The sequence below is a fragment of the Tenrec ecaudatus genome, chromosome 9, assembly GCF_050624435.1.
Source record: "Tenrec ecaudatus isolate mTenEca1 chromosome 9, mTenEca1.hap1, whole genome shotgun sequence".
Classification (NCBI taxonomy): domain Eukaryota; kingdom Metazoa; phylum Chordata; class Mammalia; order Afrosoricida; family Tenrecidae; genus Tenrec; species Tenrec ecaudatus.
In genome coordinates this window covers 67,585,635-67,599,991 of record NC_134538.1, presented here as the reverse complement: position 1 = coordinate 67,599,991, position 14,357 = coordinate 67,585,635, and the positions used below count along the sequence as shown (strand labels likewise).

General features: G+C 42.9%; 1 pseudogene; it reads right to left on the bottom strand.

The window, feature by feature from the left end:
• Positions 1-212: 212 nt before the first annotated feature.
• Positions 213-3,301, bottom strand: LOC142456002 (cytochrome c oxidase assembly factor 8 pseudogene; annotated as a pseudogene).
• Between the last annotated feature and the right edge of the window lie 11,056 nt (positions 3,302-14,357).

Sequence of the window (14,357 nt, the reverse complement as noted above, 5' to 3'; positions counted from 1 at the left end):
CCTTCACCTACATTCCTGTTATTCGTTCCCTGGGCTATATATGCAACCTTGTGATGGGTTTCCTCTTAATCCCCCTCACTCCCCCACCCCCAACATCCCCTTACCCTCGTGATATTGATACTCCCACTACTGTTCCTGAGGGTTTTATCTGTTCTGAGTTCCATGTGTCGAGAGCTCTTTTTTTGTTTGTTTGTTTGGTCAAGACACACTTTATTAGCATTTCCTGGGCTCTGTTTGGCAGGCGCTGAGTGTGCCTTTGCCCCACGTGACATGGACACCCTGGGAAGCCAGAGTCAGGCAGTCTGGGTCATGCCCCACCTGGAGGGACATGATGTCTCCTGGCCATGCTGCTGCCCTGGAGGGACTGTGCCAGCACTTTGGGACCCTTGGAGACACCAGCTATCTGGGACGCGGTGGGCAGGCCCAGCACAGCAGTCATCAGTCTCCACGGGCTTGCTGGGTCATCGCCGGCCTGAGCAGAGCCTCTTCCAGGCCCTGTGCAGGGCCACTCTTCCCATGAAGATGGTGATGGCGAAGTTGCGTCTGTACCAGTCTCTGTTATAATACATGTGCTTCTGAAAATTCTTACTGAGAAAGTCCTAGTAAAAATCAGTCATTTCTTCTGCATTCAGTGTTGCCCTTTGACCTGACTCAGTCCTCAGTGCCAGGCCTTTCGCCTTCAGCCTGGAGTGGATGAACTCTTCTTTCTCCTTCATAAAAGTGGAGTTCTAATTTTCCCAGAATTCCTGGTTCCATTCCTGTGTTTCTTGTCTTAGCTCCCGAAGCCTTTGTTCCAAGGGTGACTCATCTTTGGGGATGTAAAACTGAACAGGTCGAAGGTTTGATTGTTTGTCTGGGGGTCCAATCCAATCATGGCAAGATTGTCTTGGAGGGCAGAATCTTGAGACCCTGCTGGGTGCCGCGTCCCTGCGCTCGGAGCACTCCGGTGTGAGCTGGCAGCCGCAGTCCGCAAAGGCGCGGCAGAGCAGGGGGAACGAGAGGCTTGCTCCAGGGCCCCAGGGCCGCCATGGCCTAGCACCCGCGGAACTCCATGTCGAGAGCTCTTATCTGTACCAATGGGTGTGCTCCGGTCTAGTAGGATTTATAAGGTAGAACTGGGTCATGGTAGTGGCAGGGAGAGGAGCATTCAAGAACTGGAAGAATGATGTGTGTTTCCTCAGTGCTATACTGCACCCTGGTTGAATTGTCCCTTCCTTGTAACCCTTCTGTGAGTTGATGCCCAATTGTCCACAGATGGGTTTTGGATCTCCACTCTAATCTCTCTCATTCACATTGATGTTATTGTTTGCTCAGGATCTTTTGATACCTGATCTTGTTGACACCTCATGATCACACAGGCTGGTCTGCTGCTTCCATGTGGGCTTACTTGCTTCCCTGCTAGATGGCTGTTTGTTTAACTTCAAGCCTTTAAGACGCCAGATGCTATATCTTTTGATAGCTGGGCACCGTCCACTTTCTTCACCACATTTGCATATGCACCTATTTTGTCTTCAGTGATATTGTTGGGAAGGTATCACAGAGTACCAGGTTATTAGAAAAAAGTGTTCTTACATTAAGGGAGCCCTGTTATCTTAATACTTTAACATATAAATATATGTACATTGGCCTTTATCCCTTTCATTATAATCCAGTGGTTCTCACCCTTCCTAATGCTGAGACTTTTAATACAGTTCCTCATGTTGTGGTGACCCTCAACCATAAAATTATTTTTGTTGCTACTTCTTAAATGTAATTTTGCTACTGTTATGAATCATAATATAAATATCTGATAAGTATTTTCATTGTTTCAAATTGAACATAATTAAAGCATAGTGATTAATCACAAAAATTATGTAATTATATATTGTGAAATATTTATTTCTAATTACAAATGAATGAAAATTTGTCTTGAAGTATGGTGTAGCATGGAAAAGTCTGCGTTCCTGGTACTCGGATATGGGCGTATCTGCATGTGGGCGGACCAGCCTGGAGACATAGAGGAGTGGTGTCTCGGGTCAAAGGACCATCAGAAATCTGTGTTTTCCAATGGTCTTAGGCGACCCCTATGAAAAGGTTGTTTGACCCCCAAAGGGTCACAACCCACAGGTTGAGAACCACTATATATCTAATATATTTACAGATATACATGCCTAGAGCTATACTTCTATAATAGCTTTTGCTTCCTACTTCTTTTCTCTATTTCCTTTCACCTTCCTTCTGTCCTACTATCATGTTCACCTTCCACTTGGCTCTCAGTAATCCCTCTTGGATACATTGCACTTGATCAAACCCCACCAGGCCTCCTTGGCATCATTTTTAGATCTGTTGTTCCCTCGTCCATTAGTTTTGTTGTTGCTGTTTAAATATTTTTGTGTGTGCTTTGGTGATAGTTTACATAACAAACTAAGCTCCCATTAAACAATTTCTATGCATATTGTTCAATGACATTGGCTACATTTTTTCACATTATATCAACATTCTTTTTAGTGATTTTCTTGATATAATATTCACAAATCATATGCCTCCATGGTTAAATCACTTTTAAAAATGAGTTCTATATAATCACAATCAATTCCAGTGCTTGCTCTCCTCTCCTGGTTTCCTTATTTGCTCCCCAAATCCCCCAACTTCTCTCTCTCCCCCTCCCACCTCCACAGCCCCAATCAACATTACATCATTATTGTCTCTCTGCATCTGTTCCTTCTGAGTGTCACAACCTGGGAAATCCAGCAGTAACAATAAAAACAAAAACAAGATAAAGCAGCAAGAATAAAATAACAATATCAAAATACAAATAAAGAGTAAGAGTAAAGACCATCATCAATATTTAAAAAGCCAGGGAAGAAAGTTTTGTCATGGAACAAGCAAGAAATGCTTGAACCTAGCTCAAATCTACCATAATTAAGAAATGCTGAGCCTCGATCAGATCTACCAGTTTGCAACCGGCTCTGTCTGATAGAAAAGCTGTTGAGTTCCTTGCCTGTGGACCTACAAGAGGTTCAACCTTACGACACTCTCCAGATTGATTTTGGGTTCCCACTCTCCTCCATAGGCATCTACAAATTGAGTGTTCACAATTTAAGCTCTGATACTTCTCCTTTCCTAACATTTGGATTTTGTTATAGTCATCTTTGGACCGTGGGGTCCCGAATGGGTCTGAAGAGCGGTGTGTAATCGAAGGCGAATTAAAGGAGCAACAGAGAAAGCATTCGGGGCCCACCTCTTCCATGGAGACTGGAGTCAGAGTGAGAGAGCAATGTACTCTCTCACAAACTTACATAATCTCGGGCACGCAAGCCATGCTGCACACATATGTAACCACCGGGAAGACGCTGTATTAGAGGCATACATGTAAGAGGAAGGGGATGAGCTAGGGGTACACAGTAAATAGGAAGGGGAGGTACCAGAGGCATACATGTGACAGGAAGTCTACGAACAACAAGATGGGTGGGTTCCAGAGTTAAGAGAGCGACCTAACCTTGGTCATCTCTGAGCTGGCTTCACCTTAAGGGCCCCTGAGCTCTTCTCCAGGGAAACAATTTGTGATCTTTATCAGAAGGGAGTGGGTCCTACTTAGGGTGGGACAGACAATAGGGTCTGATTGTTCTCAATGGCAAACAACTTAGCAACTGTGTGCTTATAAGCAGCACTTTAAAAATGGCATTATTACAGTTGGGGGGGGCACATAGACATTTTGGGGAACAATTTTTACTTAGGAGACTGTGACTTGGATGCATCTCCACCCCACGAATGTGAAGACCTCCCTTCACGAGAATCCTAGCCTCCCAGGCTTCTTAAATATGAGCACAGAGAATTTGTCCACATACACACTCTTCCAGGTTCTCAGTTTCCCACATTGCATCACACAGGCTGGTGTGCTTCTTCCATGTGTACTTAGGTGATTCCGCATTTCGATGGCTGCTGTTTGAATATAAGCCGTTAAGGTCCTAGGCCTCATTTCAATTGATAGTTGGTCACCATCTGCTTTCTTTATCAAACTCTGCTATAGCAGCCTTATCTGTGATCCTTTTATGAAGGTGAGTAGCGAGCAGGTCCATGTTATCAGAACTAAGCGCTCTAGGATTGGGGCTAGGTTTTATTTTATTTATTTATTTATTTATTTTAATTTTGACAATTTATTAGGGGCTCATACAATTCTTATCACAGTTCATACATATACATACATCAATTGTATAAAGCACATCTGTACAGTCTTTGCCCTAATCATTTTTTTCTCCTCTTTTCTTTTTTTACATTTTATTAGGGACTCATACAACTCTTATCACCATCCATACATATACATACATCAATTGTATAAAGCACATCCATACATTCCCTGCCCCAATCATTCTCAAGGCATTTGCTCTCCACTTAAGCCCCTTGCATCAGGTCCTCTTTTTTTTTTCCCCTCCATCCCCTTTCCCCCCTCCCTCATGTGCCCTTGGTAATTTATACATCGTTATTTTGTCATATCTTGCCCTATCCGGAGTCTCCCTTCCCCCCTTCTCTGCTGTCCCTCTCCCAGGGAAGAGGTCACATGTGGATCCTTGTAATCAGTTCCCTGGGGCTAGGTTTTAAATGGGAGCCCAGAATCCATCTGCTGGTCCAGGGCTTATTCTGCACAACTCTGGTTTATTTTGGTGGCCATATTATGACAAAAACAAAACCCAGCAAGATCAACAACAGCAAACCAGAAAACAAAAAAACAAAGGGGAAATAAGCCAACAAACGAAAGGCTGAAGTGCTAAAGCCCAAGGAAACAAAAAAGAGAAATGTTGTCCATCATCCCCCTGGGGTATAAGGTGATGCATTAATGCCATCAACAATTTTTCCAATGACACCGAATTCAAGACACCGTCAATGTGAGGAGTCTGTGTGAGCACAGTTCTACTGCGAGTTGCCCCCCATGAATGGTTGCCCTGCGCAGTTCCATCTCCCAGTGGATGAGCTCTGCTTACACTGGGCATGGAGATCAGTGCCAGGGGAAAACTTCCTGTATCAATCCTTTCAAGTTTAGATCCCTGCCCAACAGTTCAAATCCTCTCATAGCGATGCAAGGGGAGCATCAAGGTACTAACTATGTGGCGATTCTGGGTCCCTTTCTATTGGAAACCCACACAGCAGGGGTTCCACCCAATGTCCAGTGACCACCACTTCTATAGTCCTGGGGCAGCCCCTTTCTGCTTCCTCTCCGACAAGAATATCTCAGACCTCAGTGCCAGCGTACAGGCAGCTTAGAGGCAGGGCTCAGTTCCTTCAGTCAGGTCTCTATGTTGAGGCCCTGTGGTGTGGCCCCTGGGACATGCCATGCTGCCTGCAAGGCCAAGGTCCAAGGTCATCATGGTGCTTAGTCCATAGCATGGTTCACCGAGGATGGAGTACATAAAATCTAGTCTATTGTTCCCCCCAAGGTTCCCTCCAATCATTGTTTAGCATCCTTTCCCAATGTGTTTGCTCCTTCCCATTCACCCACAATATTCACCAACAGAAACAGGTGCATCCCCTCCAAAATGTAGATGGTCCCCTTTCCTGGTCTGAACTTAATTTTCCAGCAAGGGTCTTCTTCCATTCCTGTGGAGGGCCTTGTCTCCATGCAGTGTAGCATCAAGTGGATGCTCTCTCTTTTCTTTCCTCTTAAAGGAGTGACCTCAGCCTGTGTGAGGTCTCCTCCTTCAAGGTGATTCTTGTCAAGTGCTCCTCAGGGAGGTGATGTATGATTCATGACCAGTAGATAGCCTTTGACCTTTTGTTCAGGAATTGGTCCCTAAGATTTGTTTAATTGCTGTTTTTCCTTACAGCAGTCAACTCATACAATATTTATCCTTTTGTGATTGGCTTAGCAGAATGGATCCAGATCCTTCCATGTCATTCGGTGTTTCATGCCTTCATCACTGTTTTTAAGGAACGCATAGTATTCCGTTGTGTGTATGTACCATAGCTTCAGCAGCTCAAACCACCAGCAGCTGCAAGAGAGAGACATGAGAATAAGGGGGTTTTGCGGGGTGGGGAGGTTTAGCAGTGGGGCATGAAAGGGAGACAATCAATGTCAAGGAGATCATATTGAAAAAGAATGTTTGGAAACTGAGGTAACAATTGTACAGTTCTGCTTGACATAATTGAACTATGGAAAGATACATGAGAGAGAGAGCGTTAAAGAAAAGAAGTGACTCTGTAGCAACTGGTGGGTGGTGACTACTACCCACCATCATGGAGTCAATCCCAATTCATACCAAACCAGACCTACTATAATTGAGTCCATTTCAATTCACAGCAACCGAGTGGAACTGTCCCTTTAGGTCTCTGAGACTTGTAATCTCTACGTGAGGAGACAGCCCCATATTTTCCCCCTCAGAGCAACTAGTGGAGTCAAATCGCTGACCTGTGGTTAGCAGCCCAATGTTTAGCCCACAGCACTATGAAGGCTCCATAACTAGTTACTAGATGATTTAAAATTATGTATCAAATGGCTCACATTATATTTCTATTACACAGTGCTATTCTGGACCTTACTGATCTGCACCTGTTGTGTTTATATAATGGCCTCTACTATAACTAATTTCCTGGGGTCCAATGACTTTCCTAAACTGCATGATTTGCCTAGTTCACTTGATCCCTAATAGCCCATGTTTCTGTGTAACATATGACTGGCTTTGCCAGAGTCTACTCAATGACTTTGGTGAGTAGCAACTGGCGTCTTACGGGCTCATGATAGCCATCTAGAGTACAATTATTGGTTTGCCCTGATCCAGAGGAAAGAGGAATGACAAATCTCTAAAGACACGTGGAAACATTTAGTCAAATGGACCACAACACGAGACCACGCAAATAGCTGTCACAACATGAGGCCAGAGAACTATATGGTGCCCAGCTCCCACTACCAAGTTTTTAAAAAAGAATCACATTAGAAGGTCCTGGAAAGAGTGGAAACAAAACCCCAACTCACAAAAGAGACCAGGCTTACTGGTCAGAGAGAGACTGGTGGAGGCCCAAGTCTATGAACCATTGTCATGATTCATATCTGGAACTGAACTCATCCTGCTGTTAGATTAATCAACCAGTAAAGATCAAAAGGCCAACCTTTTCCCCAGAAGAAAGTACAAAGGATTCGGAAAGAGAGAGTGCTGGAATCAGGAAACAGGGAGGAATAAGAGAGAAGTGATGGTACATGGAGGGGATTGCAATGGATGAGTTGAAACAAAATATGCACAAATGATTGAATGTAACTGATAATCTGCTCTGTAAACTTCCACTCAATCACAATTAAAGTTTAAAAACAAAGATACTCTGTTCATTTTCCACACAAATGCACCATACAATATGTATTTTCTATACCTTTCATTTTCACATAATACAATATTCTTTTAAAAAATCAAACTCCAAGACTAGTATTATTAGTTTGTTTGTTGTTACATCCTTTATATTTGTCATCTGTTATCTTGGGCTTATAATGACCACAGAGAGCTACTCTCTTAAATAGTGATTTCTTTTTCTTTCTTTCTCCACTCCCCGCCTGCCCCTTAACCCCTGCATCTCCATTCTAATTCTCATGATTTTCTCTTGACCTTTATTCCAGGTGGAATAGTAAGCAGTCACATCCAGCTGTCCTGGGGACCCAGACTGGACACACTTTCTCAGTCCTATGTCTTATGAACTTGGAAGGTGGACACATGACCTTGGGGTATGCTGCAGAATCTGCTCCTCCAAGATTAACTGGTGGGTGGAGACCAATTTTTCCACCTTGTAAGGGAGGGGTCAAGAAGTCCCAGTCCCTTCATTTTTATCTTTTATAACCTCATCTTGGTGTTGCAATGCTTTGAATATAATCAGCAATATATAAATATTTGTAGAATGAGCAAATAAATTCATTCAATTATTAAAATAAAATATGGACAATCAAATGAATAAATGCTAGCACCAGGAATATTGGGCAGAGATTTTCATCAAGTGAATGTTTTACTATGAATGGCCAATGATGATGCAGCATAAAAGTACTTAGGCACAATTATTAATTATTAAACTGGAAAGGGGCTGTTTTCATTACCTAAAGGAGCCCTTGGTGGTATAGTGAGCATTAAGTTGCTAACTTCAAGATCAAGATGTTCAAGCCCCTAAACCACTCCCCAGGAGAAAGATGAGGCTGTCTGTTCCCGTCAAAATGTAGTCTTCAAACCAAAAGGGGCAGCTCTACTCTGTCCAATAGGGTCACTCTGGGTCAACATCTACTCAGTGACAGTGAATTTGAGTTGTTGTGCCCTAACAGGGATGTCCCAAGTGTGTTGCTCTAGAGCAGCGGTTCTCAACCTGTGGGTCACCACCCCCTTGGGGGTCAAAAAACCCTTTCACAGGGGTCGCCCAATTCATGACAGTAGCAACGAAAATAATTTTATAGTTGGGAGCCCCACAACATGAGGAACTGTATGAAAGGGTTGCGGCATTAGGCAGGTTGAGAACCACTGCTCTAAAGAATAGAACTTTATTCTCACAATTCAAGAGGCAAAAGCCCAAACTCAAGGCATGACTTTGGAAGGAGGTTCTTCTTTGTTCCAGCTTCTAGCTGGCGGTAGGTGGCAGTCCTTGGAGATGCTCGGTGTGTTCATATATCTGCCATATGCTCTACCTTCATATGGTCACATTTTGCTGGGTGTGTCTGTGTCCATTCTGCTTTTTATGGTTCAGAAACTATTAGACTTAGGATACACACTATATTCAGGTATGGACTAATTAACATAACAGGAATTATCTCATATTTACCAGTATACCTGTAGTTGCCATGACTCCAATACATATTTGGGGCCAAGGAGCATAATTCAACCTATTGTCGAATGCTAAACCCACTTCCACTGGTCTATTCCAATTCATATCAATCACTAGGTGTCTTTCAATAGGACTCTAAGACTCATCGTGTCCCACAGTTCGAAGCTGGTGACTCCTGGAAGAATGACTCAGCTGGCGGTGCCTTGTTGCTGCGGATACAGTAGAATCGCAGTACTCGGCGGCATCAGTACTGCACATAAGCGGATTTCGATGCGTAAAGGTTGAGAACATTTGGAATCAGAACTTGAACGAAACATTGGAATCCCACCCCAAGCACGTGATTTTTGTAAACAAAAGCAGTTTGTGTTTCGGTCACTCAACATGACTTGGCTTTGTTAGTACGCGTTATTTAAACGTTTTTGCAGCTGTGTGTTCCAAGCATTTTGCTATAATTTTCTTAGTTTTTGTGGCTTTTGGTACTGCTGTTAGATAAAAAACATGGGTCCAAGAAAGAGTTTTTTGAAAAGAATCATCATGATAAGGGAATGATTTTCAAAGAGAAAGCCAGCTAGGGTCTAGTGAAAAAAGGCAAAGAAGGGGAGAAATTCCTGAAAAGCAGCTACCAGTTGATTTTATGGAAGGGGATTCCCCTTCCAAACAATGATTCTCTCCATACCTCCTCTCCACATCCGTGTACACAGATCCAGATCCTCATCAATCTCAAGGTATGGGCCATACTGTAGTTGTTAAAAACGTTTTTAATGTTGTATTTCTTATTTAAATTATCTTATTTAACTCTGAACTTATTTACTTTGAAATTTCTCTGTAATGTTTTGTATAAAAAGGCAAGATTAAGGTAAAAACTTGGTGATTGAGAACAGATTAATCCGTTTTCAGTTATTATGGTAAAAATTGATTTGGAAATCAACTGCATCGCATCTCAATGCTCCTTCTAGAACGGACTAGCATCGAGGTCTGGGATTCAACTGTATTACCTTTACCATTTGATTTCATTAGCAACCTGCAAAAATTGGAATATTTTCCAGAAAGTGATTTGAGACTTCTCTGAAAACTCTAGCACTTCTGCTCCAATAGCCTGTGGCAGAGTAGATGCTGCCTTCCTTTTAGATGGGGTGTTTCCCATCAATCCAGTGCAGCGCTCCCCCCTCCGCCCGCGGGCTACACAGCACACTTGATGCACATACAGGACTTTCCAAGCCCTAATATGAATTGTGTTTGTGATGCCCAATTGGATCTGAAGAAGCCCTGGTGGTGTGGTGGGTTATGTGTTAAGTTGCTGACCGCAAGGTCAGTAACTTGAACCTACCAATCTGCCCACAGGAGAAAGATAGGGCTGCCTGCTCATAAGAAGATGGGCAGCCTCTGAAACCCCCAGGGGCTACTCCACGCTGTTCTGTAGGGTCACTGTGGGTTGGGGTTTATTCATTGGTAGTGAGTTTGGTTTGGTGTTTTTTAATCTAGTCTAAAGTCCAATGTATATATAAGAGAATATTATCAACAAGGAGTCAATAGAATTTACCTCTCAAAGCAATTTGCCTGATTTGGGTCTTATCCCCGCATTATCATCCATTCTCTGACATAGTGAACTCTGGAAAATACTTGTTTAAAAATACTTGTTTAATTCACACTCCTGCTTAAAATCCTTCAGTAGCTCTTTACTCCATTAAAGGTCCCACTCTTCTTTCGTGTCTAACAAGACCTTTCAACAAAGGCTACTCTGCCAATATCAACACTGACAAGCCAGCCAACCTATCATCTTCAAGTTTCTCTATGCTGTCACATCATTTCATGCCATGTCTCGTTGTTCCCTTGCCCATCTTTACTTGTCAGGCAAACTCTTAGTCACCTGCAGTATTTTACTCAGGTTATCTGCGAATCCCTCCACTCTCATCTCATGTCATCTCTGCCATGATGTTCTATTAACACATCTATTTCAAACTCTCGGAACATTCTTCTAGTGGAAGACCACACATTTATAATCTATATACTCGGCATTTCTCTCAGTGTTCATAAATGCTGGATGAATTAATGAAAGTCTTGCCCCAGGTGACTTTATTAGTGATTTAGCTATGAGAAATAGATTTTTTCCCTCATTGTTTTTTTTTATCATTTTATTGTGATCTCTTACAATTCTTATTACAATCCATACATCAATTGTATCAGGCATATTTGTACATATGTTGGCATCATTCTTTTCTAGACAATTACTTAATATTGAGCCCTTGGTATCAGCTCATCTTTCCCCTCCCCACCCCCACTTCATGACCTCTTGATAGATTACAAATTATTATTATTTTCATATATCACAGTAATCACTGTCTCCCTTCCCCCATGGTTTTCATTGTTCTTCCCTGTGGAGGGTGTGTGTGGTTGTGTGTCAGTCATTAAGATTGGTTCCCCTTTCTTCCCCTTCTCCCCTCCCCCTTCCCCCTACCCATCTGGTATCGCTATTCCCATTTCTTCTCATGAGTTGCATGTGAAGTGAGTTCTTATCTATACCTGTGTACGTGCCTGGTCTAGTCCGAAATGAGAAGCATCACTAGGGTCATGGTAGCGGGGGGTGAAGAAGCCTCGAACCAGAGGAAGTGTGTTTTATCAGTGCTTTACTGCACCCTGGTTGACTCATTCCTTCCCTGTGACCCCTCAATAGAGGATGTTCCATTGTCTTCCGATGGGCTTTGGGTCTCTGCTTCGACACCCCTCATTTTTAATGATATGGTTTTGTTTGTTTGTTTGATTGTTAAGGGTCTTCTGATGCCTGTTACCTGGTCCTGCTGACACTTCATGATCGCACAGGCTGGTGTGCTTCTTCCATGTGGGTTTCTTGTTTGTCTGATGGATGGCTGCTTGTTTCATTTCAAGCCTTTAAGACCCCAGACACCATATCTTTCAATGGCCGGGCACCATCCACCTTCTTCACCACATTTGCTTATGCACCCATTTTGTCTTCAGCAATTGTTCCAGGAGGGTGAGCATCTCAGATTGCCAATTTGTTAGCACAAAGTGTTCTTGTATTGATGGAGGGTATGAGCAGAGGCCCAAAGTCCATCTACTACCTCAGTGTATTGCCATATAAATATATGTACATAGGGCAATATATCTTTTTATGGATTAATATATTTACATATGGACACACCTGTGCTTATACCTCTATCCATAGCTTTGTTCCCAAATCATTCCTCTGTTTCCTTTTACCTTCCTTCAGCCCCACCATCACTTTCACCCTACTTCTGCTTCCTAGTACTTCATCTCAGCTAGCTTACTATTGCACCAGCACCCCCAGGATCTCTGTATCCAACTCGTTATTGATTTTTATTCCCAGGGTGTTCCCCTGTCTATGGTGTTGTTTGCTCACTTCCCCCTTCCTCCACCCCCTTCTCCCCTCAAGCCTCCCTGGGACCTTTGGTCCTGTTGCTTTCTCCTGGAGCTTGCTTCCCATGCCTGTCTTATGTAAGTAGACACACCAACAATGGCATAGACCAAACAAATAGAAAACAAATGATTGAACAAAAAGAAAAGGAAAAAAACAAACAGAAAACAACAAAAACCCTGCATAATTCCGGATCTGTCCCCTGACCTTTATGACTATCTCACCATTGGTCCTGGGGGAATTCTGGGAACTGTCCCTCCTAGCCTTGAATTTTTGGGGAGGCTCTTTGGGGTTCTTTGGCTTGGCTTTGCTCCCATTATTGATCTGTTATGTTCCCTTCTTGGTTTGTCCCACTGCAGGGGGTTCTGACCTCACTTCCTGCTGTGTGTCCCCAGTCTTGTCCTCCGTCTCAGTATGCTCCAGTATGGGGGCAACATGTCATGAGCTGTTGTCAGTCCTACAGTCCTCTCTGTGCTTTAACTGGTCCATGCAGGGATGTCATCCTCTGGGCATGGTGTGCCGATATGTCTTCCCCTCATTTCTGACCAGGGTAACGATGACCAGGAACCCTTCACAAACTTGAGAAGAGGTAGGAATATCCACTTTTTCCATATGTCAAATTTGTCTCAAGAAACTTAATTTGCACCATTTGATTTTACTCTTCCTCTTGGTTGTTTTACAGACGTTACAAACCTCATTTTGGCTTTAGCTTTTTAGTCTTAAACTTCCGCACATCTGTTTACCCAAAACAAACCCATTGCTATTGAGTCAATTCCAATTTGTCGTGTTCCTTTAGGACAAAGAAGAAACTCCATAGGGTTTCTGAGGCTGTAAATCTTTATACAAATCTTTACAGGTGCAGAAAGCCTCATCTTTTTTTGCAGTGGAGCAACTGATGGGCTCAAGTTTCATGTAGCAGCTCACTGTGTAGCCCACTCTGTTAACAGGGCTCTTTTGACATCTCTTGTTGGTGTTGTTGTAATAGGCCATAGAGTTGTTCTGACTTATAGCCACCCTCTGAGCAATAGAACAAAACACTGCTCAGTCCTGCATCCTCCTCACAATCATGGTCATGTTCAAGCCTATTGTTGCAGCCACCATGCTAATCAATCTTTTCAAAGGCCTTCTTCTTTGCTGCCCCTCCACTTTGCCAAACATGATGTCCTTTTCCAGGGTGATAGGTCTCTCCTGACAACATGTCCAAAGTATGTGAGACCAAGTCTTACCATCTTGCTTCTAAGGAGCACTCTTCCTGTACTTCTTCCAAGACATATTTGTTGGTTCTTTTGGCAATCTATGGCACTTTCAATATTTTTCCATTCAGTGAATCAAGTCATCTTCTAACTTTCTACTCAATGTTCAACTTCTACATGTATGGGAGGTTATCGGCTTGGGTCAGGCACACCTTAATTCTCAAAATAATATTCTTGCTTTTCAACACTTGAACGGGGTCGTGTACACCATGTTTACCCAATGAACGGTGTCATTTGATCTCTTAACTGATGCTTCCATGAGCTTTGATTATGGATCCAAGCAAGATGAAATCCTGGACAGTCAATCTTTTATCCACTTACCACGATGTGACCGACCGATTAGTCCAGCTGTGAGGATTTTGGTCTTCTTTACATTGAGTTCTAATCCTTGGTTTTCTGAGGGCTGCACTCCTTGGTCTTCATCATCAAGCACTTCAAATCCTTCTCCCTTTCTTCAAGCAAAGTTGTGTCATCTGAATGCTGAAAGTCGTTTATACTCCTACCTCCAATCCTGATGTTGCATTCTTTTTAAAAATCATTTTATTGGGGGCTCATACAACTCTTATCATAATCCATACACAGATCCATTGTGTCAAGCACATTTGTACATTTGTTGCCCTCATCATTCTCAAAACATTTGCTTTCTGCTTGAGCCCTTGGTATTACCTCCTGATTTCCCCCTCCCCCCTCCCTCCCCGACCCCCTTCCCTCATGAATCCATGATAATTTATAAATTATTATTTTGTCATATCTTACACTGTTCGACATCTCCCTTCACCCACTCTTCTGTTGTCCATCTGTATTTTTCTTAATATAATCCACTTTCTCTGATTACTTGCTCTCAGCATACAGATTAAGTAAGTATAGTGAGAACATACAACCCTGTCACACACCTTTCATGATTTTAAACTTTGCATTAATTCCTTTGTTGTGCTTGCACAAGTGCCTCTTAATCCATG